The following is a 27,828-nucleotide window of genomic DNA, read 5'->3' on the forward strand; positions in this document are numbered from 1 at the left end:
ACAACATCGGGGCTTTAACATCAGTTGTGAAATTCACTAATGTTAAAAATATTTTTAACATCAAAAATGAAAAAAGTGATGTGAAAGAGTATATTAGACATCGGTAATTATAAAATCACCGATATCTTATCTTCATTTTAAAAAATGAAAAAACACGCGGGTTCTATTCCCCGCTTTTTCATACCAAAAACACACACCATCTCTTTACTTAACCAAAATCTTATTTTCTTCCCCTCTTTTCTATTATTCCCCCTCTTCAGATAGCCTCACTATCTCGCTCCCCTCTCTTGATTTTCTCTCTCCCCGTTATCTCTCTCGTTATCTCACACTCTCACAAACTCACAAGCTCAACTCTCTCACAACTCTCACCTTTCTCCTCTCTCATCATCTCTCGCCTTTCACCTCGTTATCTCGCAAGTTCGCATAATCGAATCTGTAGTTTCAATTGGAAACCCGGTTGTGACCCACCTCACCTTGAAGGAACGCAGCTTGGAGACCTTTGTCGAAGAAGCTAGCTCGATTTGCAGCTCAATTTATAACTCTTTGATTTTAGGGTTTTGAATAAAGTTTGGGGCTTTGATACCGCAACCTCTTTTCTCAGTTTCTTGAAGGTATATATCCTCTTCTCTCAGTTTTAGTGCTACAAATTTGGATTTCATGTTATGATTTTTGTTTTGGATTCATATTTTTGAATATTAGTTAGGGTAATTAAATTATGTAATCTGCACTTTAACTATTTGATGTCAACGGGATGCTTGCCAGTGCTAGTCTCCACGATAGCACTCAGGTTAGTTTATGTTGCTATTGGAGTTGGAGTAGCTGCTTTTGTAGGTAAGCAACTGTAAGTAAAGTCTATTTACTAATCTGTAAAGTCTAATGATGTACTAGTACTATAACTTTATGTGTTTCACAGATGAAATATGTTGGACAAGAACTGCAGAGAGACAAACATCACGAATTAGAGTCGAATATTTGAGATCAATCCTCTGTCAAGAAGCTGTTTTTTTTATGAACACGCAGGTTCTTCTCCACGACCTTTGATGTCATCTATAGCATCTGAGTCAATGCTTATTCTGTTCAAAATGTTATAGCTGAGAAAGTAACCAGATAAGGTGTAAATCCACTACTAAGTGTTTGAGAAGTCATTACAATTAAGTTATAACGTGCTTTTGTGGTTGTGTAATTCAAATACCTTTGTGCATTGCTCAATTCTCAATGTTCATCCTCTGCTTCATATGTGGTTTCATGCTGTCATGGAGACTAGCACTGGCAAGCATCCGATTGACAATTGTATTTATAATTCTTGGGGTAGGTATATACCACGCAATGCTTTTGCAAACTTATTATACAGCATTCCTATTTGGTGCCTAAATTAGTAATTTGGTTATACTAAATTCACAGTGGTCTAGTGAGTGTGCCTACTGAAGTAGGATAGCTTTTCTGATTTGATAAAACTTCATTGCAGGGGGAAGTTCAGTACAACTTTATAAGTCTGTGCATTCCCAACTGATTTTTCTAGTTTCAATCGGCTATAGATTTTTACATTGCCTAATAATACATGGGGGTGTCGTGCTCATGACTGATCAATAATGGAAAAAACAAAAGTATCTGTTGGCTAGCTTCTCATATATATTGCTATCAACTTCAAATAATCTGTACTTCTCTTTTATTATCGGTTCAATAGAAAATGTCTCTCTCTATCTTCTTGATATTTGAATTTTCTTGCTTCCACATATCAAGCCCTTAACTGGTGGGTTTAAATTCGTGCAGCCTTATTGGATCCAATTCCAACACTTGATAAAATCTTGTCTTGTGTACGTATATATAATGCAAATGAGCTATTCTCTTTTTTGCTAGATGACTTATGGTTTTTTCATATTGTGAAAGTTCTTAAAAGAAAATGAAATGTTTATGCTTATGAACATAATGATTTTGCATGACCTCGTACAAGGATTTGATCAAGAAACAGCTGTTGTAGTAATTGCAAGATTAACCTCTCATAAAATGGAGATAGAGGTATTGTTTATCTGTTTATCTCTCTCTAGCTGCTGTGAATATTGAAGTATGATTCTATTATGAGATGAATTAATTATTCTGACGTGCATATTATATGACTAGAGATTATGTCTCTGGCTTTGTATTGGTGAAATGTGAATTAACTTGGCAGAGATTTTAGATGATATGAATCTTTAAATTAGGATTTTAATGAAAGCTTTAGATTTTGAATTAGTGTCCGCGCTAGAAGTGAATAAATTGGAAGTATTATCGGGCCTTTAATATAACTAAAATTATTTCATGTCCTTTTCTTTCATATGTTTATGTTCAAAGTTTTGTTATGACAGGTTTCTTGTACATAGTAGAACTGCAGAGCATGAAGAAAAGAGGAAGCAGATTTTAGCAACAACAAGTGGAGCACTGATTCTGTAAAGCAGCTGTCTTGGTATAGAGATATGCATATTTCTCTTATATCCTTACTGTTGTGTTTTACTTATTCTTACTTTTCAGTGACAACTAAATTAATGTAAATTGGTATGACAGGATGTAATTGAGGCTGATTTATTTATGCGGTATTAATTAATTATTAATTAATGATATAAAGGAGGCAGCATGTGCAATTTCAAATGCTACTTCTCGTGGTAGCTGTCTTGGGACCAGGACATTTCTTTGTTTTATTTTTTTGTATCATGTTGAACTCTGTTATTTTTCCATCTGCATTATTTGTAAATTGAGCAGTGATGGTTTATTTGACATGAACTTGGAACAGCAGAACAGTGGCAGTACCTTTTGACCAAATTTGATGGGGGTCCTCGATCTCCTTCTAACAGCAGTAGCATGGTATGTAATTAAATTTACCTAATACTTATTTCTTTTGTCTTTTTTTCAATTTCCCTTGTTCTAACACACACATGTGGATTGTCTTCATAATCTTTTTATTATAAGAATTAAAATTTTATGGTATTTCTAACAAATTGAAATTAAATATATGAAATATTTGCACTGCTTTTTTACTCTGTAACAGACCTTGTTGTTGAAGATAGTGAACCAGCTAGCCGTGTCAGAATCTGCATGCCGTATTTGGTGCTTCTCGTAATCTTGCACAAAAAAGACACTCCCCGCACTCTTGCACATCTCATTGTAGTTTGTTGTAGTTGGCTTGTGTTGATGGTTTTATGTTGTTATAGAATTACCCCTAATTGTTTTGATATTGGACATGTATTATATTAAAATGATATATTCATTTCAATTTTGTTGGTTTTGCTTCATTTTATACATAACAGATGAAGTATTAAGCAATAAAAAGAAAATGATGTTTTAAATTTTAAACATCGGTTGCCTCTTAGCAAGGCAGCAAGCGATGTCGTAAAGAATCTTTAACATCAATTGTGCCTGAAGAAAAGGATGTCTATTAGATATTTAACAATGTTCTCAACTATCAAGATGATGTCTTTTATATTTCTAATAACACTATCTTATACTAAGATGATGTCTGAGGTATTATTAACATGAGTTCTAACCTTTTAGATGATGTTAAAAGGATATTTTATATGAGTTATTATCTTTAAAACGGTGTTAAAAATGTTATTTTACATCAGTTCTTATCTTTAATACGATGTTAAAGATGTTATTCACATCAGCCACCTTTTGTAGATGATGTCTAATTGTCTTTTTAACATCATTTTTTTTTGGAAAAACGATGCATATGGTTCATATTACCCTGTGATGCATGTGTTAAAGGGGTTCTAAATCTCGTAATAATGCATCATTCATGTTGAAACCAAGCAATATATTTGTAATATTTCAGCAAAAGACATCTAATTTTTTGTGAAAACTGATGTCTAATCATGCAATTTCCATCGGGTAAAGACTGATGTCTAAAGCCCATACATATAACATCACACGCGAAGACATCGGTCGGATTTTGCACAGACATCGGTGTTTGACCGTTGTCTAATGCAATATTTGTAGTAGTGTTATTCAGCTGGTGACAATAAAATAAAAGTTCTAAGGCAATACAAGAGGGCCATTGAGTGGGAGAAAATGAAGAGGAGTTTATCTATGTTTGTCAAGGATAATTTGAGACTTCACAAATCTCATTTTAATCAAGTCAGACAAGAAATCAATGATCTCAAACATTCTGTCATTACCATCAAAGAGGACAATCAGTAAAATCTAGAAGCTAGATTACCACTTGGCACTCTGTCCAGCATTAGATCAAAGCTTAATCAAGAATCCTCTCTTGAAAACTCCATTGCTACTTTGGATAAAAGAGTGTCTAACGTTGAAGGGTAGCTCAATCAAGTTCTCATAAATCAGTGCAATCAACAAAGACTACTTCTTTCACTTTTTGAAGCTCAAGGCATATCCAATTACCCATCTGCTTGATGCTAACAAGAAGGGGGAGAAGTCAACTAAATCTTCTACTACTCTTGCTGCAACTACTTTCACAACCACTGTTGCTATTAATGGTAATGAGTATGCTGTTACTAGTGTGGTTGTTAGAAATGTTCTTAACTTCCCTACTAATTTTACTGATAGGTTGCCTATTATCAAGGTGTTTTCTGGCAAAGTGTCTAATTATGATGCTTTTGTTAGGGTTATACTGAAATATTCGTTTGAAGTATATAACAATTATTTGAGAATCTTCAATGCATGTTTTCACATTGTCTGTATATTATATATTGTAGACAATCTAGTATCAAATGGGATAGCAGAAGATTAGATTGTCAGACTCCTTATATAATATAATAAAGGTTCACAGTGGAGGTGGTGTTAGACAAACCACTGGAACGGCTGAAGTATTATTTGGAAATAGTTTATCTTGACTATTGAATAATACTTATATACTTTGTGTATATTGAACGGGATCAAAATAGTAGAATAATTGTTTCTTTAATTCTGACAATAAAGAACTAAGATTCTATGATGTTATTAATGCTTAAGTTCTTAATCCGCCGGGTATAGTGATTGACACTTGTATTTAATGCACATGCCTTGACTCATAAATTAAGTAATTTATTTTAAATTACGAATTTATGTATTGGGCAATGACATTATATACAGAGTGGGATATTGACTATAAAAGGAAACCGTGTCCGAAAAATATATTCGGGTGATGATGTCCTCTTGAAAGCTCATAAAGATAATTATGCTTTAGTCCTGCAGGCAGATTTGTTCTTGCATAATTATAAGGTTGAGTGGATGATCAAGGATAAAAGATATTACTTAAATTAATTGTCAGAAATTAATTTAATTAATGGACATGCGATATCTTAAACATGGGGAATTTATAAGCAATTAATATGGGAGCCGAATTAAATAATTAATTTACGGAATTAGGAAAGGTATTGCAAATATTAGTTCTTTAGTGGATAGAATTAATATTTAATGACATTGGGCCTGGCCCGGAATGTCGTTGGAAGGCCTAACCTAATGATCCATGATCCCTGCTGTAGCCTATATATATTCTCGTTCTCCTAAAGCTGAAAGACACACCAAAACGAATTAATCCTAGAGTCAGAGAGAGGCAGACGTTTTTCTCAAGGAGACAGCTAGGGTTTTGGGTTTTCGGAGCTTTAAGGAGAGGCACACCTTGGGAGATCGAAGGCCACACTTCGTCCAAGGAGAATCAAGGAATACAGTAGAAGACGTGGATTTGAATCGCTTGCGCCGTAGCGATTAAGGTTAATATTCTTTTCGAACTTTTAATTAGTATCATAAAACGCAGGCCAAGGTCCGATTGTTCCTACAATGGCATCAGAGCCAGGTTGCGGTTCTGCGATTTATGATATGTTGTCCATGTCATGATTATATATGCATGTATATAGTGATTCTGTGATGCAGGTCGTTGTCCACTATTATGGCCGTGTTTTAATTATTCTGTTATGTTTGGATTCCACGTGGTTTATCGTGGCTGTTGTAAATCACGAGGGTTGATCGTGATAGTTTAATCTTGTAATTCAATTTGTAATTGTTTTAGATTATGATCTGATGTAATAGAATAGGCTGGTTCGCCTGTACAATTTGTATGTAATTGTTTGATCAACGGGGCTGCAAGAAACAGAGATCTTCCGCTGCTGCGATCTGTTGCCACTGCTATTTAGGGTAACTTTTGCATACGATGTCCGATTTGGGCGCATAATACCTTTTCGGGGACGGCAGAACTAGACGGACAGGCTTTTACTATGTCTATACAAACTATCACCCATATGCTGTTAACTGATGATTATTTTAATATTGGTGAATTAGTTTTGTTTGAAATAGTTTCCAAGATTGGTCCTCATGAGGGAAGGGCCAAGATTTTTTTATTTTGCTAGGTTCTTGATGATTATTGCTAACCACTTAATCAAGAATTTAGCTATAGCACAGCCTGACAACAAATTGGAGTGCTGGGTTCAAAGCAAGAGGGTGTGTTGTGATTTGTTAAGGATACTTGTAAATGAGCAAGTGCCCTTGAAATTACCATTACTTATGCAGGTACAATCTTTTAACCCTATAAGATCTTCCAACCCCCAAACTTCTTCTGTTGTCTGTGGAGCTATAGAAGTTGAACACCCCCAACTTCCTTCCCAAGCTGTCAAACCCAAGAAATTTGCAAAACCGAAAACTAAGAAGTCAACCTCTGGTGTCTCCCAAAAGGCACCAGTTGTAAAATCTACTACTTGACAACCTGAGGGGAATGTGAAGGAGATTAGTGGTGAGGGGAGGGGTGACCATCAAAGAAGCCCCAGAATAAGGTGGTAGAGGTAAGTGAAAACCAACCAAGCCATCCCACATCTTTCCAAAAGGATGTGGTGATTAATATGGAAATTAGCACATCACTGGTGGCATCTTCCCAAAAAAATTGTTACTATTGAAAATAGCTCTCCTCCAAGAGCACAGACCAAAGGGGCAAGGGACACAAGCTAAACACCACCCAAAACCTTTTCCAGGAGAACCAATAAAAGGGCACTTGAACCACACACTACAGTACAGTCCAGAATCACAGATTTTGTGACAGTACAAACTCGAACTTCTCAAAGTCAGGTTGATGTGGCTCCAGTAAATGTGGAGTCACAGTCCCTTCCATTTGAAACACAATTCTCATTAAGCTCAGACTTCCAAATGGAGGAAGTTGATTTACCAATACAAATTCCCCCACCCAAATTCTCCAACTCTCAACTTGGAGAAGCCAACTTCTCAAACTGGTGATCATCTTCTACAAGATTTGTTGAATCACCAGTATCTTCTTCAAGATACAACTGGTGAATTTGTGAATTTTCCTATAAAATCAATCTCCACTATTTCTATGGTTGTATCTACAAACACATCGATTGCTATTCCTTCTACCTCATCGATTGATATATCTTATTAATCAATAAGTGTAGTTCCATCAAAGGCTAAGCTTAACAGAAGTCAGCCGTTGATAGGTGACAATGTACCATCAATTGGTAATCTTTAGCCATTGATGGAAGAGAACCCAATAGTAGTTGACAGCCAACTTGAACATCTTGATGTTCCAAGTAGGGCTGGCAATTTCGGGTTTCGGGTCGGGTTCGGCTCGGGTTCACAGTCGCGGGTCAAAAATTTTACCCAACCCGAACATGACCCGAAATTTTAATGGGTCAGAATACCCAACCCGAACCCGACCCACACTACCCGCGGGTAACCCGAACCCAACCCGAAAATTAATATTTATTAATAAATATATTTTTTAGTAATAAATAAATATTATTTTAATCCAAATAAATTAATTTTTATTAAATTAAATATTTTTATTAAATTTAACTAATAAATATTATAAAAATAATATAAATATATATCATATTTATATTATATATTAATTCTCGGTTAATTTTGGGTCAATTTCGGGTAACCCGAATTTAACCCGAAAGTGACCCGTTTTTTCTGGGTTGATTTTGGGTCAACCCGAATTCGACCCGAACCCGAGAAACTCTAACCTGAATTCATATTTTACGAGTCGAATTCGTGTCGGGTTGTCGGGCCGGGTTCAATATTGCCACCCCTAGTTACAAGGGCTGTTAGTGAGGAACTCATTATTGTTACTGCACTCTTAGGATTGAGTGATGGTGAGTTAGAGGAGAGGCTGCCTAGTGAACAGGCAAAAGGAGAGACTGTGAGTGAGGGCCTAAGGGGCTGGGAATTTCTTCCTCCCAGGCAAAAGGAGAGAATGTGGGTTCCACCATAGTAGGTGAAGGTGAGGGTCTGGTGAGCCAGGGTGAGACCCTGATGTAAAAACAGAGAGATGAAGAGAGAGAAAAGCAGGTCCAGGAGAAATAAGGGAGGAGCCTGTTGTGGACACCATGGATGCTGCTGAATTCTCTCATCCAATTCCAGCCATCAAGTCATGGCTGAGCAATCTAATGTCCAGGCAGAGGAGACTTTGGGCCTTCTTCATACATCTGAAGCTCTGGAGAGAGCTCAGCTTGCTTATGCTGCAGTTCCTAAAGGATTGCTCACAACTCAAGGTGATTCTGAATCTGATGATCTTTTTGGTGATAAAGATGATACAAATATGGAGGATGATGCAGCTGGCCCTTCGGAAGTCCCAGAGTGGGTGTACAATCACAATTATTCAGCTGGTGACAATCAGATAGAAGTTCTAAGGCAATCCAAGAGTTCCATGGAGTGGGAGAATGATGAGGATACAATGAAGAAGACTTTATCTATGTTTGTCAAGGATAATTTGAGACTTCAGAAATCTCATTTTAATCAAGTCAGACAAGAAATCAATGATCTCAAGCATTCTGTCACTATCATCAAGGAGGACAATCAGAAAAATCTGGAAGCTAGATTACCACTTAGCACTCTGTCCAACATTAGATCAAAGCTTAATCAAGAATCCTCTCTTAAAAACTCCTTTGCTTCTTTGGATAAAAGAGTGTCTGATGTTGAAGGGCAGCTTAATCAAGTTCTCATAAATCAGTGCAATCAACAAAGACTACTTCTTTCACTTTTTGAAGCTCAAGGCATTCCAATTCCCCATCTGCTTGATGCTAACAAAAAGGGGGATAAGTCAACTAAATCTTCTACCACTCTTGCTACAACTACTTCCACAACCACTTCCACCATTGCTGCTATACCTACATCAATTCCATCAACCACAACATCTACTACCACAGTTGTTGCTACCACAACTGTCACTCTTTCAAGTCTTCCACTTCGATCACCAATTTCTACAGAAATGGAGGCCACAACTAAGGGGGAGCCAACAACTAAGGGGGAGCAACTTGCTCTAGTCCCAATTTCTAAAATCCCTGCAGTTGTATAGGAAAAGAAAAAGAAGAAGAAATAGATGCCATCTAAGAAAGCTTCAAAATCCATTCAAGTCAAAAGCATCAAGTCTAAAGGTGAGCCATCCTATGTGAATGAATTTAAACCCTATCTGATTGATTCTCCTTTTCCAAAGAAGCCACATGGCAAGAACAAGCTAGTTGAATATTTCCCTATGCCTAAATCTGAAAAAGATAAACTTCTCAGGCTTGCCATTCATATGGGAAAATTTGGCTAGAAATGAGATGAGGATGAGAAAGAAAAGAAATAAAGAGAAAAGGTGAGAAGGGAAGAGCTGAGCAAGAGAAGAGAGATCTTGATGAAGGAAATCCAATAAAACCCAAGTTGGTCATTGGCAAATTGACCCAAGACACTGTATAGAGATATGAATTTGCCTACATTACAAGGAATGATCAGACTATTTTTGTTCCACCTGGACACCCCTTGTATTATAAAGCAAAAGAAGAGCAAGAAAATTTAAAAGGATCTGCCACAGTCACCAATGATGAGGATTAGAAAGGTTTGTTACTGAATTTCAAGCAGAGATGGATGAAAATTTAAGTGGAGATCAAACCAACCTTGCAATTCAACAGCAAATTCTTGATGTAGCTAAGCAAAACTTGGAAAAGAAAAAGAATAAGCCAAGGAAAGCTAGAGTTGGTGTGAAGAATATAAAGACAAACTTGACAGTTAGAAAATCAAGATGCTGAGATTCAAAAAGCTCAAACTCAAGATCCACCTCCTCCTACCTCTACAATTCACCTGAGAATCTTTTTAATCCTGAAGAAATCAAAGCATAACATGTAGAGCTTGATCTATCAAAGATGATCTTCCAAAAATCTCAATCACCTAGGAAGATGAACCGGCTGATTCTTTAAGGCCAAGGATAAGCAAATCTGGAAAGAGAACAATGCACATGCATGAAAAGATCAATAAACAACATGGTCATACAAAAAGGTTTGATCTAGTTGGCCCTGCCCAAGTTAAATCCCCAACCAGAGAAGTGGTGATTCCTTTAGTGCCTGATATTGTCAAGGTTCCCATATCAACCTATGCCTATGCCTTTCATATTTGTGAAGAACCTCGAATTGAGCTGTATCTAAATGAACTTGAATGGGTAAAGTCTTTGAAAAAGACCAAAAGATATCCAGAAAGGTTGCAGTTTCACTATTCTTCCGGAGCAGGAATTACATGGCCACTACAAAGAATTATGGATCAAGACTACCATATTCTCAGGACAGTTTATATGAAGCTGGAAAACAAAAATTCATTTTCTCAAGGAGTCAGGAGTGAAGTTCCAAACAAAATTAAAGATATCAGAAGAAAATGAATGAGCCCTCTGAACTGCCTTTGAGATTGCCCCTTCCTAACATTGGCAGCTCAATCTTCAATCAGCCCTAAAGATTAATGACCTTCAGAGATGATCAAGGCATTAAAAGATTTTTTAGATTAAGAGATTATGCTAAAAATGCTGACATTGATACCTTGAGGGCAATGAAAAAGAAACTGAATGACAATATTACTGAAGAGGCTGTGTTTATTGAAGACTTGTAGAGGGAGATCGACAAGAAAGAAGATAAGCAAAAGAGGAAATAATCATGAGAAGAATAGGAGAAATGGAAAATCAAATTTTCACAGTCTAGAGGAGCACTCCATCTACTCATTGTAACATTTCTTATCTTTTGTTCTTTAGCACTTTTGGAATTCAAACTATTTCTTTTATGTGTTTTGTGTTTTGTTATCATCAAGCACCTCAAATTTATATCTTAATTTCTTACAGATATAAATAGGGTGAGATTGTTAAGAATATGTGATGCTTGAAGATACAAAGTTATTTTATTCTTACTTAGAATAAAATTGAATGTAGCTGATCAATGGCTAGCATGCTTATGCAGTATCAATTGATCAAATTCACCCATCAACGGTTGATGTGGTACTGTAACAAAGCTGGAGTACCTTAGCAATTGATAGGCTAATAATATGAGCTTTTAGATTAGCAGTTGATCTATCAATGGATGAGTAGATAGGGTGACATAATTGTAAATATTTGAAGTCATGTAATCTATCCAAGTGAAGTGAAGATCGATCGCTAGTCAAGAAGCATCAATGGCTAAATAAACATATTATCAATCGCTACATCAATTGCATTAATGGCTAAACCTGGAAGGCTATCAATCGCTAACTCAAAGAATTATCAATCGCTAACTATTTTTGCAGTTGATGGTTATCAGTTGAAAGCTACAAGACAAGAAAAGGACAAAAAGTACATGGGTTGAGGTGACAGGTGTTCCACCAGTTTTGAAAGCTAAACTAAAAGCAGTTTAGCCAAATATTGAGAACCTTGAAGCCTACCATTTCTGGCAAAGCAACAAGAATTTTAAGCTGCCAAATGCACAATCACGTCCAAGAAATTCTACGTTTGTATCAGCTAGACAAGGAATAGGAAAATACTTTTGCAGACTAGTTCTGTTTGTACACTAGTACAAAAAACACTTTTTGCAACGCACCTTTTGTGTCAGTTTTAGTAACAACCGTCGCTTAAAACTCTTTCTTGCGTCAGTTCAGCACTTGACCGACGCATAAAACACTTTTTGCTTATTTATAGCGTCGGCTCTTTAGAAAGCCGACGCCTAAAGACTGCTTTTTACGTCGGTTAACAAAAAACCGACGCTTAAAAGACATTTTTTGCGTCGGTTTTCTAAATGCCGACGCTGTAAGGTATGTTTTTGTGGCGGTTCACAAGTCACCGACGCTATAGGGTACTATTTTTAGCGTCGCCCCTTGATTTACCCGACGTAAAAGATATTTTTAAAATAAATAATTTAAAAAATCTGAATATTGGTCGCGTTTACAATCAATTGGGTTTTACTTGCCGGCCTCTTTCATTCTCAATTGCTCTCAATTAGTCCATTTGCTCTCGATCAGTTTGTGCGTATAGAATCTCTCGACTCAATCTCAATCTCTCAGGTGCTCGATTTCAGTCTCTAAGTCTGCTGCGAAACTAGGGTCCGTTCATCTTTTAACGAAGCTCTCAAGTCTCTCTCGATCTCAGTCTCTCAGGTGCTCGATTTCAATCTCTAAGCTACAAAACTAGGGTTCTTCATCACATTCATTGGGTTATATTTATTTGTTGGGTTCTTCGCCCTGCTACAGTTCAAGGGTTCCCGGTATGTACTTCTGCAAGGTACTTTGATTTTATTTGCTCATAGCCTGATACTATTACATGTAATTTCTATACAAGTGAATATGTTAGAAAGTTTGGTGACAGTAGTATGAAATGACTTGCACAGATTCCAGACTTGCGTAATATTTTAGTAAGCTCCGCCTATCAGTACTTGAACTAACAAAATCAGATTAATGACGAATTTTTTGTTTATGATGCGGCATACAAAAATTTGGTAAACCTGTTGAAGAATTAGCAACTATAATAAGTACTTTACAAAAATTATACATGTTGTTTTAGAATAGGGGACTACCATCAGGACAGGGTATCTTTCCTCTGGTAGAAACCTTCGGGTAAACTGAAAATTAATCGTTCAAAATGAATAAATATATATGTACTCGATACAGAACCAAATTGTGCTTTTAACTCAAGTGCATAAGAAGTTATATGCCTAGGAAGATCATCCGGTATGTCGAATTCATATGATCTAATGTTCTCAAGTTCTAGCAACCTTTTTATGAGATAAAATGAGCAATCTGTTCAGCTGGTACTGGAATTAAATGAGGATTTTACAAACCTACGATCATAGTGAAGGCAGATATGATTTTACATATCTATCTTTCTTTGTCATTTTTTGTCAACAGGCAATTAGTGAGAAGGCAAAAAAAGCCAGAAACATAATGAGCATGTGCATTCTCTTGGACCGAGTGGATATAAAAAAAAGGACTAAGTGGTGCGTTGAGGACCTCATAGCTAGTCTAGAAAACTCGGAATCTCTTGACTCGTCAATTTTATCGAGTAATCCTAGCAACCAGAGTTATGATTGTGTTAGAGCATGTACAAAAAGAAGGAGGACGACAGTTATTACATACCAAATAGTCAGAAAAAGGAAGTAGTTAATAAAATGGTAAATTATTTAATTTTCTCTTTAGTAAATTGTGATTACCCTTTTGATGTACCCTGGACATCATTGTTTAGTAAACTGTTTGTTATTAAGCTAACTCCCAATGCAGGGACTTGCAGAAGCAAGTTACAGACGGATGTTGGACACCAAAGGGTCATGATGATATATTATAAAGGGCACTTGGACGTAAGGAGCATGGAGGACGTGTTAGAGGTGTTGGAGGGGGAGCAAAAATCAAAGATATCTTTGGACCGGGAAAAAGCAAACAGAGTGGGGTCATCTCGATAGATGAATTGGCCACGATCACACAAGAAATCACTAAGAAAGTTCAGAAAGAGTGTGATGAAAAGATCGAGATGATGAACACCAAACTTCATGGGATCTTTCAGCATTTAAAACAGATGGGTCTGTCACTTCTGGAGGATAATTTCAAGAATGATATCGGTAACCCAATGATCCTGATATTGTTCGAAGCAGCTGCCAGTCAGTAGGAGTTGAAGATCATATATCAGAGCTGAAGGTAGAAACAATTGTCTAGTTACTTTTTATACTGTAATTGTCTTCATTTTCTTTATTAAATCTTCTAATGCTATTGTACTTCTATGAAAATGCAGACACCAACTCTTTGTCAGCTTTGCGTGGTAGATAGGGTAAAAGGTAGAGTTATTGTGGCTAGGGGCACTGTATTTCCATCGAACAATGAAGGGGGTAACATGATTCATAATAATCCAGTTTTCAACAAAATGTTAGAGCATCGGTTGATGATGTTGTACCAGAATTTCAACTGACTCCTCTTTCAGTGCCTTGTTCAGAACATGAAACAATAGGAAATGCTGAGGGTAGTTTTGTGCAGTCGCCTAAGGAGCTCGTGATCTTAGGACAGGTATATATTTTATATTAAGGTACTAATTTATTTCCGCATTCAATTGCTTTTTCTTTTTGTGCTTCTAACTATGATTTATTAGGATCCCGTATCGTTGGAGAAGAAAAAAGGTCATGAAAAAAGCCCTAAAAATGTTGTCACAAAGCTTGAGAGTAAAGGTTCAGCGACTCAAATAAATAAAGGCATCAGTGATGAAAATTCAACTCAGAATTGTCACGCTACTTGCTTGAGCAACCTGCTTGCAACCTTTAAATTTGAAGATGGAACAATTACCATATATGTGACATACGATGATGTTGATCAATTTCTGAAAAAGATCTGGTTAAATATACCCATCTTGGAAATCTATTTGAAGTAAGAATAGTCCTTTTTTTAAAATCTGCTCTTGAATTGTTTATTACTATGCATGTTTATTGTGATATATAATGTTGCAGGTACATTGCGAAATTGTACAACGAACTGAATGATAATACATATGCATTTATGTCACCATCTAGACTAGTGATAAATCACAAGCGTGAATATAAACGTATTGAGGAAGTCACTCAGTATATGACAGAGTTTTTAGTGACGAACAAAGATAAGCATTTTATCTTTGCACCATACATCCAAGAGCAAGAACAAAATAAATTTATTTGAGTATTTTCATTGACATTATAATCTATGTATGCTTATCATATATGTGTGCATTGTTGTAGGATGTTGCTTTTATTCAGTTTGGATGAAAGTGTCATTTATGTGTTTGATTCATTGAGAACGGAGCGGGATATTCGGATGACAACACCTGCACGAACGTAAGTCATATTTAATTTTAATTTCAAGAAGTGAATTACATAAAAGATGTGGATTATATTGTAACCTTTTCTTATTGTACAGGGCATATAAACTGTATGTAGCACAAGGTGGCAGGAAGAATAACAGAAAGGAATTTCTTTGGTGTCATACAGATGTTCAGGTAGTACTTGATAATTTATATGACTTTCTTTCCTGACATGAATCATTTTGATAATGTTTTTGGTTTCTATGTATAGTGTCCTCAACAACAAGGAGGTACGGAGTGCGGTTTATTTGTTATGAGGTACCTGCATGAAATATTCCTACTTTCTCAAAAAAATCTCAATACCAATTGGAAAGAGGTAAGAATAAGATATATAGTTAATGATTCTTAGGAATATTAAACTCAATTTTTTGTCTAAATATGTTATCATCATTTGCATTTGCAAGGGCCTAGGCCTTGGTTCAAGAAGGTATACAAAGAAGGATATCAATGAGATTCGAGAGCTGTGGGCTGAATTTTTTACAATTGAATGTCTATAATGATCAGGTTTAAAAACAACTTCCTTTAATTAAATTATTTTTTTCACCCCACTATATAATGATGGATAAGAAATTATACGTATTCGTTTGTAGTTAATCATAGAACTGCTTATTGATTTACTTGTTTGTTTATACAGATGGTTTGACAAATAAGCTTTTTAGTGATAAGGACAAGAGCGATGACTGAGGCAGCTGACTTATTACTACATTGATTTCACCATTTTTAGTGTTGATGATAAGAAGAAGGGAAAATAGATTTTTTTGCCACCCAACTTATTATTTGTTTAGAAATCTACCACTGAACTATAATTTTTTTCTTTTTTGTCACTAATGTTAGGTTCGGACTTCTTTTTGTCACTAACGTTAGGTTCAGATTTGATTATTAACACTATGTTACTTTTTTAGCATTATTAAAATATTAGTCTGCAATATAATGGCGATCTGATATGTGTCTATATCTTTATATGTAGTGTCCTAGGTAGTTTATCTTGGAGGACGAGAGTTGGACACGCATTTTGAAACTCCAAAAAATTTCAAAAATTATTTTATTTTATTTTTTCTGAATAAAATTTAATGTTGTTTTTTTTTCCTTTAAAAAACGTTGGATTTTTTTTTGTCACTAACGTTATGTTTTGATTTGATTATTAACAATACTAGCTTATAACCCGTGCAATGCACGGGCAGTTATAATATTTGCTATTTGATCGTATTTATTTTAACTTAAACTAATATTATTGTGAGAATAAAATTATGATAGAATAATATGATTAAATAAATTTTTTATTTAACAGATTATAAATTCTTAATAGTTAATCTCGTCAAATGGCTAATTAAAAATTAGGTTGAACATATATATTTTACTGAAAATGTTAAAATACGTTTTTTTTTTCATGTTATAATTTAAGAAGATCTATAAAATCAGATATAAATCAACCAATCAATCTTTTAATATTTCGTTATTGATAATTAATAATATAGTATGGAACATATTAAGTTAAAAAAGGCGCTTAAAACCAAATACCGACACATCATACTAACCTAAATGTTTTGATTTAATAGATAATAAAAAATATAATATAACATGTTGTAAATTAAGCAGGTTCATGGGTTGAATAGTATAGTAGAATTTTTAATGTTTCGGCTCTAATATTATATATTTTTTGAGGTTTGACTTTAGATTTGGTATAGTCAAATAGGTTTTTTATTTGTTTTATGTTTTAATCATATATTTGTTTTATGTTTCTATTTGTTTATATTTTGTTCGAAACCCACTAATTTTGTTTGAAACCCGCTAGTTATAAAAGTCCGTATAAAAGCCCCTTATGTTTTGATTTGTTTATATTTTGTTTGAAGCCCGCTAATTTTGTTTGAAGCCCGCTAATAATAAAAACCCGTATAAAAGTCCGCGTACCGACCGACCAAACTTTTAATGTTTCGGCTTTAATAGTATAGTATAGATGTTAATTTTTTTAGCATTATAAAAACATAGTGGTAGTCTGTAATGTTATGGTGATATGATATGTGTCCATAACATTATATACGAGAGTTTAACAGGCATTTTAAAAACCTAAAAAATTTAATTTTATAAATTATTTTTAAGACTCCGCAAAAATATAGTATCACTTGACTTTATAGTTATTTATAATTACTTGTCACGTATTTTAAGGTTCTCACTTTTTATAAATATAGTTTCATAAGTTAATTTTGAGATTTCCTTTCTGAGTAAAAAAAATATAGATACAGATCACCATTATATTGTAGACTACCGAAAAATAGATTTTCGAAAAATATAGTTTAGATGGTCCGAAAATTTAAATAAAGGTCTGATTTTAATTAAATATAATAGAATTTCCTAAAATGACCCTGCAAAAGTTAACGGTAACGGCAGAAGATAACGGAAAGGGTGCAAAATGTCTACGGGTTAAAAATAAGGGGCTGCATAGTGTTTATTCCAAAACTATTAGGTGCAATGTGCAACATGCTGAAACCAAAGGGGTGTCAAATGCAATTAACTCTAAAAAGAATAACATAATGTTAATAATCAAATCCGAACCTAACGTTAGTGACAAAAAAAAAATCCGAACCTAACATTAGTGGCAAAAAAGAAAATAATTATAGTTCAGTGGTAGGTTTCTAAACAAATAATAAGTTGGGTGGCAAAAAAATCTATTTTCGCTAAAAAGAATTATCGGTTGTAATACATTTTATTTTAATGTACATTGATTAATTCCCATTAAAGATTTGTGTAATATAAGTTTAATTTAGTGCTATATATTGACTTTGGGAATTTGTTGTTGGATTTGTTTACATGCATGAATGATGTGCAGGGTTAATATTAAGTATAATATAATAAAATATGGCTCAACAGCGGAAAACAATTAAAAATTTTAAAAAAAAACTTTAAGCCATGGCATTTTGACAACCGATGATATAAGTTTAAGCTTTAGCGTCGGCTGTTTGACCAGCGACGCATATGACTAACCACCAAACACGACTTTAAGCAACGCCTTCTTGACCAACCGACGCTTAAAGTACGACTTGTAGCGTCGGTGCTTTGACCATTTGTCTCTTTTCCAGGTAGCTATCCACGACTTTGTGTATTCTTGAGCTCCAAGCTGTAGGCTTGATAGCTCTGGTACAAAACATCTTTCTGCAACATTCCTGGGATTGAACATCTTTATTTGCCATAGGATTTGACTTGATGTGGAATCAAATCTAATCCAAGATCTCCAGCGACAGTGACATAGGGACATCAGAACTTGCTGTCAAAACAATGATTGAGATGACTCTGGCTTCCTGAATACGCTTTAGGTAGAAATGCCAATGTTCTGCTGTCATGCGAGCGGAAACTTGCTGTCTGCGGAGCTTCAGCCAAAGTTACTGTGAAGAACAAAACTTGTTGTCGAAACTTTGCAACTGTCTGCCTTATGTAGTACTGCTGTCAAACATCTTGACAGTAGCAATCTTTTAATCTTGCAGTCATTTGTCTTTGCGCCTTGGGGAATGAACAATTTCGAATTGAACTTCTTCCAAGTATGATCATTACATTTCTGACAGTAAAACTATACTACAAAGACATACTCTGCCTGTGATAGTATGTTCTACTTAGATAAATCTAAGTACATGAAAACGTTAAGTTGACTGCTGTCTATTACCCAGAAATCCCAACACAGGTGCTCTTGACTACTGTCCTTTTTGCTCCGCTTCTCTTGCACACTTTCACACTCTATTTTATGAACTCCAACCACCATATAAGCATTGAAAACTCTGTCCTTCCTCCATCTAGGTGCTCTACACAAATCAAAATAAAAACACATCAAAAAACACCATATTCTTGAGGCCAAGTTATCAATTTAAGCCGGAACGAAGTGTTCCAAGTGGATATAAAATCTACTTATCACACCCCCAAACTTAAACATACAACTAAATGCCTATGTCTCCTCGAATCATGAAGTATCAACCTTGTTAACATACAACCCTCAGAATATGCAACATTCTCAGCATTCACCTATCTCACATATTAGCCATGCTTTTTTCAACTACAAGTACGAAGTGCATTGTGTGTGCTTAGCATGCTCTCTAGTGAAACAAAACCGAGACTAAAAAACTACAACAGAGTCCCAACTATGAGCCGTTAATAAGAATAAGGCTTAAACACTTCGTCACATTAGAGTTTATTAGTGTGTGTGCCCTAGAGACAACACTACATTATGTTTTTCTGTTTAAAGATATATGATTATTAATATTGTTCTATTAATTATTCCTTTTATAATTTATTATATCTTTATTTACTGCGATATAAATGTTAGATTAATAAATGTCCTTGGGATATAATATGAATTCTATATCTCTAAGTACGTGACTCAGAAATGAGGTTATAAGAATAGTATTGATGTTCCTAAATATCCATAGTCGAGTATTATTATTATGGGACGATGATAATACACTAAGACTGGTGTGCTTTGTTGATTGATGATCACATCTCATTGATCATAGGTATAGTGATACTAAAGTCAAGAACACAAGCACATGTATGAAATATATATATATATATATGGTGCTGGATGGACCCAGTGTGAGATTCTTCATGTTTGTTGTTTGATAAGTAATCTCACAGTGATAATGATGTAATGGTCCTTAGATTTGAAATCACTATATTTCTATACAATGATTAATATACTTTGATTACATTAAAAGTTGCATTTGACCGGGTAATGATAAAAGTGTATTTCAGGTATATTATGAAGTATAAGAGAAATATGAATGATCTAGATAGGATTTAACCCTCCTATTGTAGGAGAGATATTATTGGCCTCTTGTGTGAGTTAGACTATGAAATGTGTGGCCACACTCAAATGTTGATTTAAAATAATAGTCTACTCATTGATCAAGGCAACCAGGATTAAACTATGATGAGGATGACAAATTACATGCCTCTAGTTTAATCTATAATATGAGGTTAAAGGGACTATATTACATTGAACATTATTCACGAAAGGTTTAATCGATCACCGATTTAATTATTATTACTTGGGTAGAAATGATGTATTACTAGATGCCGCTCATTGTTTATAATTTTAATATTATATATTAAAATTATTGCCAATTTAACAATAACCTAAAGGGTCGCACAAATAAAGCTTGGAGGAATATTTAATTTAAATTAAATAGGAAATCAAATTATTTATCATTAATTAAGTTAGACTTATTTAAAAAGGGTAAATGAATTTTGAATTTATTAATAATCAAATCAGAAATCTAGTTGGTATTTGATAATTAAGTGGGACTTAATTATAATAGGAATAGAATTTCAGATTTCATTAAAAAACTAAAATTGGATTAAAGTTAGGATTTTTTAGGCTTCTCCTATATAAACATCATGATTGCTAGCTAAAGGGCAATGATTTTTATTTGATAAAAATCTTGAACCCTAGTTGCCATAGGTGTGTGTGAGAGAGAGAAGAAGAACAGCTCGTTATGGTGCTACACTAGAAGAAAAGCATCTATTTTCGACCGTAAACGGTTGAAAATAAATACGGTTGAAATTAACCGGTCGAAATTATTTGTTTTGACCAAACTCATTCGAAAATATTTTCGATCGAATTTAGTTGGTCGAAAATATTTCTGGTCGATAATAGACATAAATTCGATTTTTTTTGTAGTTGGTCGAAAATTTTGAGGGGAAAACAAAGGGGGGCAAGTTCCCGCCCAGAAAAATTGTAACTAATTTCGACCATGTTTGGTCGAATTTATTCATTTGGACCAATTCTGGTCGAATTTAATAATTTAGACCATTTTTTGGTCGAATTTAGTTTGATCATCCCTAACAAAATTTTGAGCGGGGAAATTACCGCCTAATTCTGTTCAAAAAAATTTGAACTAATTTGGACCAATTCTGGTCGAATTTATTATTTTCCACCATTTATGGTTGAATTTATTATTTTCTACCATTTCTGGTCGAATTTAACAATTTCGACCAGTTCTGGTCGAATGTAATAATTTCCACTAGAAATGGTCGAAATTATTAAATCGGCCAAATATCATTGAATTTATATTTTTTTTATAAAATCACAAAATGTTGCTAGTTTATTACAAATTCTTGCATAGACCAACATAAAAATTCAAAAACAAACAAGAATATCATTTATTATGTGTTTTCATAAATTTTATTTCATTCAATCATACACGATATGACTAGACTAAGGTTGGATTAGAAATACTAGTTGACTATTAAAATTTTATATCAAATAAATTAATATTTTATCAAAATTTAAGAATATTAATATATTGATAATAATTTTTTGCGATTGGATCAGTGATAATTATTTCATAAAAATTAAAATGACAATTCTGGACTAAAGACTAGAACAAAGAACTAGTCAAATTATCAGTTGACTAAAAACTAATCATATTAATTTAATATTTTTTGAAATTTTAGAAATATGATTAAAATTAATCATCTTAACATCTGTAAGGTTGGATCATCGATATTTATTTTTAAAAAAATTCAAATTACCAAAACACAAGTATACACGATTTAGATGTGATAGGCAAATAATCAGTTGAATGTTAAAATCTCAAATCATATAAATTTAATATTTGTTGAAATTTTAAGAATATGATTAAAATGTATCGATCTTAACATCTATAAGGTTGGATCATTGATAATTATGTTTTTCTTTAAAAAATCAAACTAACAAACCGGGAATGTACAATATTTAGATGGACTGGTCAAATTATGAGTTGAATGTCCAAATCTCAAATCATATAAATTTAATATGTATTGAAATTTAAGAATATGACTAAAATATGTCGATCATTACATCTATAAGGTTGGATCATCGATAATTATTTTTAAAAAATTCAAACTGTTAAACTAGAGCATACACCATTTAGATGTAATAGTCAAATTATCAGTTGACTGCTAAAATCTCAAATCATATAAATTAAATATATATTGAAACTTTAGAAATATGACTAGAATATATACAACTTAACAACTGTAAGATTGAATCATCGATAATTATTTTAAAAAACATTTCAAACTACCAAATCAAGAGTATACACAATTTAAATGTAATGGTCAAATTATCAGTTGACCGTTAAAATATCAAATCAAATAAATTTATTAATTATTTTAAATTTAGAAATATCACTAAAATATATACATGTTAACATCTATAAGGTTGGATCATTGATAATTATTTTTAAAAAATTCAAACTGCTAAACTAGGAGTATACACCATTTAGATGTAATAGTCAAATTATCAGTCGACTGTTAGAATCTCGAATCATATAAATTTAATATTTATTAAAATTTCAGAAATATGACTAGAATATATACAACTTAACATCTGTAAGATTGGATCATCGATACTTATTTTAAAAATAATTTCAAACTACCATATCAGGGGAATAAACAATTTAAATGTAATGGTCAAATTATCAGCTGACCGTTAAAATATCAAATCAAATAAATTTATTAATCATTAAAAATTTAGATATATGACTAAATATATAATCTTAACATCTATAAGGTTATCAACGATGATTATTTTTAAAAAATTCGAAATATCAATATAGAAAAAAAAACTAAGAAATATTAGTCATTTACTAATTGATTATAATTAATATATGACATCAATTCAATTAAATTTAATATTTTTCTGAAATTTAGGGTATGACGACAAATGATAATATTTTTTGTAAAGAAAATTTTCAAGTTTAATATCATGAATATTATCATAAATTTACGTAATTTACACTAAATTGAAACACAAGTTCAATAAATTGGATTTCCACCACCATGCGTCACACTTGTATTGGCCAAGAACAAGCACATGAATTGTGCTTTTAATTATATGAATCCTCACCATCCGTTACTCCCGTTCTTACTCCCACAACACCCTTATTACCCCCACCTCTTTGAATCTGTTCATCTCCTTACCAATTACAACCTTGGAGCCATGAGCCATCACACTCACTGCTACAACGCTAGCTCCAACACCTCGCCGCCACCGCTTCATCTCCACCTTCATTGCTCCGACCAGCCACTATGTCGCTCAAGGCTTCCAAATTAGACCAACCCCTAACTCCAGCTTTATTTAATTATCCCCCATTTCTCGCCTAGCCAATCACCCCATCCTCTCTCACTACGCGGCGACGCCGAATTTCTCTAACGTCTTTACAATTATTAAAAAACTAAAACTGCAAATTGGTTATGGATCATGGGAAGCCTGTATATTAAGGTAATTAATCTTTGATTTTTTGGGTTGGTTAAATTTGTTAGAAATTTACTAGGGTTTTTATTGGTATTTTTGATAAATTTGATGGTGGTAAAAAATGGGAGAAACAATGGGGAGAAAGTGCGCGCAGCAAAAGAGAGAACGATATATTAATGGGAATTGTAGACCATTCTTTGCTTGTTTCTTGACAAATGTTTTGGGCGGAAAATTCTGCTGCTTTTTTAAAAAAATTTGTGGTCTGTTAAATTCGACCATATTTCGTCGGAATTAATTTCGACCGTTAACGGTCGAAAATAATTATTTTCGACCGGATTTTTAAAATCGACTACCTTATATTAGACCACCTTTGTTCCGGTCGAAAATAGCTATTTTCGACCATTAACGGTCGAAAATAGCTATTTTCGACCAGAATTTGACGGTCGAAAATAGCCGCTTTTCTTGTAGTGCTAGTACACCGCCTCCTTCATTCAAGTTTTCGTGTCAATACGTTTAAAACGTAAATCGTCCATTGGCGTGTTATTTGGTGATTGATTAAAGCTAGGACTTCCATTAGACATCTAAATCGTAAAACTTCTCAAGATAAACATCCGAACTACGAATTAAATATTGTTTTCACATGGATTTGCGGTGGGTTTCGAAAATTATGAATTTTTCGCTTTTCAAATTATTATTTCCGCTGTGTTTTATGCCTCGAAACCCAACAATGGCATTAAAGCTAATTGAGAAAGGTTTTAATTCGTTTGTGTGTTTTACCAGTTTTCGATTTATAAGCATGTATGTGATCTATGGTGTTTTGATGTTGATATATGTTTATATATGTATGATTTTGAATATATGATATTCATGAGAGTTGTATGATCATATGATGATCTATATATATACTGATATATACATGATTTATGTTTGTTCTTATTATGAGAATCGCTTAAGATACGTACGGATTCTGAATCGGATGTGGCAGATTTTCTGAAATCTGGGTCTGGTGTCCGATTTTCGCAAATGAATTTGATAGGCAAACGAGCGTCTGAACAAAATTGATGGCTATAACAATCAACGACTCATCTGTAAGGCATTTGACGTCGTTTACGGTCTGAAAACAGCGATTTAATGTTATCAGATTAGATTTCGAATTTTATGATTTATGTCTTATTTGATTTATGTGATTAGATCATGATGTATATGATATGGTATGATCTGATTATATAATTTAACATGTTATTAAGTGTTGATTGAGCATGGTGGATGGTTATGGATTATGACCCATAGGTTAGTGGTTTTGGTTTATAAATACGACTTGCATGTCGTTTGATTCTTGTAATATTAAATCTCAAATGTAACTCGAGTTTTTTCTTGTAAGTCCATTAGATTAGTTTTTGTCTTTCATTGATGTAATGTACATGAAGACTTAAAGAGTTAAAGATGAAAGAATGGTAGTTCTATGGAGGCAATCTAAGGATGCCATAAAAGGAGGAAACTCAAGCTCGAAGACATAATAGTTAGTTTGTATTTATATTGACCACCTTAGATTAACATAGATCTTTGTTATTAACTTGATGAAGATCGCATAGGATGAAGCCATAATCAGCCACATTTACTTTATTACACTTTACATACACACACACACACACACACACACACACACACACACACACACACACAAACACATATATGATCATGTGATGAATGTATGTGTAGACTAGAGTAGTTATATTGATACATGCTTAATTAGAGTAATCATGTATGTGTTAGATACATCACCCATGCCATGCTTGCTACACAAGATAAAATCTATAATGATTTAAGATTTTATAATTAATTAAATGATCATGAGATTCTTGTGTTTCTGAAACACGAAATTAATTATTGATTTTCACTATTTGAGAGGACGATTCTGTCAGATTGAGGGGTTTTAATTAAAGCTGTTGTGCCTTCTCCTCCTATCGGGTTTTCAACCGATCAACGAGTATTGATTTGAAATATTTAATTCAAGGAAATAATTGGCAATCTCTTTATTATGGGATCATGATCATTTTAAATAACAAAACCCTAAACATAAATATTAAGTTGATTGGATGCCTTCTAATGAGTAACACTCGTCATACCAAGATCGATGAGAAGTGGGTTCGCCAAAGCGGCATACTTCCATCAATCGTGGGAAGGCGTGATTAAGTATAGTGATACTTATTTGTAACCATTGGGTGTGACATAACTAAGTTACCACAATAGGATTGTGAACTTAGAGGCATGGAGTTTGGCGAGATTTAATAGATGAATATAAATAAATGGTTGTTCCATTAAACTATCCAAGAGTTATATAGTTGATATAATTGACATTGGTTGTCTACCTAAATAGTCTTGTTTTAGGAGAAAAGCGAAAGCTGACCTAAGACATGATGAAATATGGATCTTGGCTCACTAGAAAGTATATTGGAGATATTCTTTGCGAATTAATAGTTAGGGCTATTAATTTGATAAAAATAATCGGAGATATTTATTATAAATATATATATATATATATATATATGAATAATCACTTGAACATAATTTAATAATTATCTGTAGACTAATTCATTTTATGCATTTTAAATGTTGTCGATATCAAATGACAAATAACTCAAACAACTTCTCTATGCAATAGTTTTTTAGAAGGACAAGCTGACATGAAATAATTTCCTTGACTAACATATGACCTTGAGGATCGTCCTCAGGAACAATGATGTCACTGAGACTCCTCCTTGTTCTTATAGCTGAGAATGCAACATATGCGAAACAAAATGCTTACTGGAAGCAAATTAATGATGCAACTGATGTTTCATGTCTCATGCTTGCAATCTTGAGTGATGCGCTTAAGAAGCATATGAGCAGATGGATGGTTGTGAAGTGATTGAGAAATTTCAAAGAATATTTATGGAAAAGACTCGTCAAAATTGTCTTTACAATGATAAGGCACTATAAATTTGCAAACAGAGAGAGTAAGATTCGGTTGGACAACGTGTTCTTGATATGATAGGTATAAAAAGTACCTTGACCTTTTTTTTGGGTTTCAAGATTGGTCTAGAGACTCAAATTGATTGGATCAAGAAATCTTGACCAACTTCTATTCTCGGATGTTATGAACAAAAAGTGTGAAATAGAAGAAACACCCACTAAGTTGTTAAGCATGTTGAGAACTGTTGAAAACAACATGGTAAAGGGATGAACTACTCCCATATTAATGAGGATATATGGATTGCATATCGAAGGGAAAATGGATAGGTAAGATGAAGATTTGATCTTATACTGTGCCAAACTGAAGTACCATCCCCAAAGGGCTTTTAAGGCCTAATTGAGGTGTTGCTAAAGAAGACAATTGTCGCTTCTGTGGAAATAACCGGATGATTGGAAGTTGAATTGTCGAGCTTATTTGGGAGATCTTATGAGGATGACGAAAAAGGTCAAGCTTCAGGTATCGGGTTAGAATTGGAGCAAAAGTTGTTGCTTTAATTGGAGTAACTCGGTAGTTAAATTTTGCCAACAGGCTAATTTGAGAACTTGGTAAATTGTTATTACTTGCCCCTGTTTGACGGAGATATTATATAAATTTCTTGTTTGGAAAAGAATGGTTTTTCATATTAATTGAATAAACAATAGTTGTTTATTATATCTCAATGATAAGGCTTATAATGTTGCACAATTAGTTAATAATTTAAATGTTCTAAAATGACTCAAATCAAGCATACCTCTGGCATTGTCGTTTAAGCCATATTAATGTGAAACACATTTCTGAGTTACATAAGAATGGATACTTGGATAAGTTTGATTTAGAATCAGACGAAGGATGTGAATCTTGTCTCATTGGCAAATGACTAAAGCTACTTTTACCGGGCAAAGTGAAAGGGTCATCGACAGATTGGGACTTATACATAGTGATGTACATGGTCCAAGCGTACAATGGCAAGGGATGGCTTTTACTACTTCATTACGTTTCCTGATGATTTCAGTAGATATGGATATGTGTATCTTTTGAAGAACAAATCTGATTCATTTGGAAAGTTCAAAGAATATAAGGCCGAAGTAGAAAAACAATTAGGTAGAAGTATTAAGATTCTACGATTAAATCGTGGAGGTGAATACTTAAACCATGAATTTAAGAGTTTCTTGAAGGAGTGTGGTATTGTATCAGAACTTACTCCTCTTGGAACACCTCAATGGAACGGAGTTTCTGAGAGGAGAAATCGTACCTGGTTGGACATGGTGCGATCGATGATGGGTTTGGAGGATCTTCCAATAACTCTCTGGGGCTATGCTCTAGCGCCTACACAAACACTAAACCGAGTTCCAACTAAATAAGTTCAACATACATGAGGATGTGAAGCGTTTGTGAAACGCCTGATCTCTGACAAGCTAGGATCAAAATCAAATAAATGTTATTTTGTGGGAAGTCTAGTTATCATAAGTTCAGGATCGGAACCTGGATCTTGATGAAACTAAAGGGTATCATTTCTATAATCCTATTGAGAACAAAGGTTTTGTTGCTCGAACCGCTGTATTTCTTAAGAGGGAGCTA

General features: G+C 33.9%; 1 long non-coding RNA gene across 1 annotated transcript; it reads left to right on the forward strand.

Annotated features, from left to right (window-relative positions):
• The first annotated feature begins 2,340 nt into the window (after positions 1–2,340).
• Positions 2,341–3,205, forward strand: LOC135150800 (uncharacterized). The gene is made up of 3 exons (XR_010289078.1): positions 2,341–2,440; positions 2,765–2,835; positions 3,020–3,205. It is a non-coding gene; the product is annotated as an uncharacterized LOC135150800 (long non-coding RNA).
• The last annotated feature ends 24,623 nt before the right edge of the window (positions 3,206–27,828 follow it).

Source organism: Daucus carota, chromosome 1 (assembly GCF_001625215.2).
Source record: "Daucus carota subsp. sativus chromosome 1, DH1 v3.0, whole genome shotgun sequence".
Lineage (NCBI taxonomy): Eukaryota > Viridiplantae > Streptophyta > Magnoliopsida > Apiales > Apiaceae > Daucus > Daucus carota.